This window comes from Limulus polyphemus, unplaced genomic scaffold, assembly GCF_000517525.1.
Source record: "Limulus polyphemus unplaced genomic scaffold, Limulus_polyphemus-2.1.2 Scaffold1414, whole genome shotgun sequence".
Lineage (NCBI taxonomy): Eukaryota > Metazoa > Arthropoda > Merostomata > Xiphosura > Limulidae > Limulus > Limulus polyphemus.
In genome coordinates, this window is record NW_013667024.1 from 253375 (window position 1) to 254134 (window position 760).

A 760-nucleotide genomic window follows, 5' to 3' on the forward strand; every position below is an offset into this window, starting at 1 on the left:
TATGAGTGACAAAATTAGGTGTACATAACTAAGCCATAATCAGCCAGAGCATCGCATTCAAACTTAAGCCATAATCAGCCAGACCATCGCATTCATATTTCAAGACAATAACCTGCACTCTGCAATGGCTACCATTTCACTCATCAAATAAAAACTGCGATCTTCTTTTCTAGCTTATACGTTTGCTGCTGATGATATTCATCACCATCCTTTCAATTATCGTCTGATTCATTTCCACTGACCTTTTTCTCAGAACTGTAATCAGGTACTAAAAGTCATTATCTGACCTTTTTTCTCTGAACTGTAAACAGGTACCAAAAGTCATTCACTGACTTTTTAGACGAACTGTAAACAGCTATCAAAAGTCATTCACTGACTTTTTAGACGAACTGTAAACAGCTATCAAAAGTCATTCACTGGTTTTTTTAGACGAACTGTAAACAGGTACCAAAAGACATTTACTGACTTTTAGACGAACTGTAAACAGCTATCAAAAGTCATTCACTGATTTTTTTCAGACGAACTGTAAACAGCTATCAAAAGTCATTCACTGATTTTTTTAGACGAACTGTAAACAGCTATCAAAAGTCATTCACTGATTTTTTTAGACGAACTGTAAACAGCTATCAAAAAGTCATTCACTGATTTTTTTAGACGAACTGTAAACAGCTATCAAAGTTATTCACTGATTTTTAGACAAACTAGTAAACAGCTATCAAAAGTTATTACACTGATTTTTAGTACAAACTGTAAACAGCTA

General features: G+C 33.9%; 1 protein-coding gene across 1 annotated transcript in view; it reads left to right on the forward strand.

Annotated features, from left to right (window-relative positions):
• The window catches only part of LOC111086765 (apolipoprotein D-like), a 9032-nt gene that overhangs the window by 5937 nt on the left and 2335 nt on the right, over positions 1-760 (forward strand). The gene's annotated exons all lie outside the window — the stretch shown is intronic.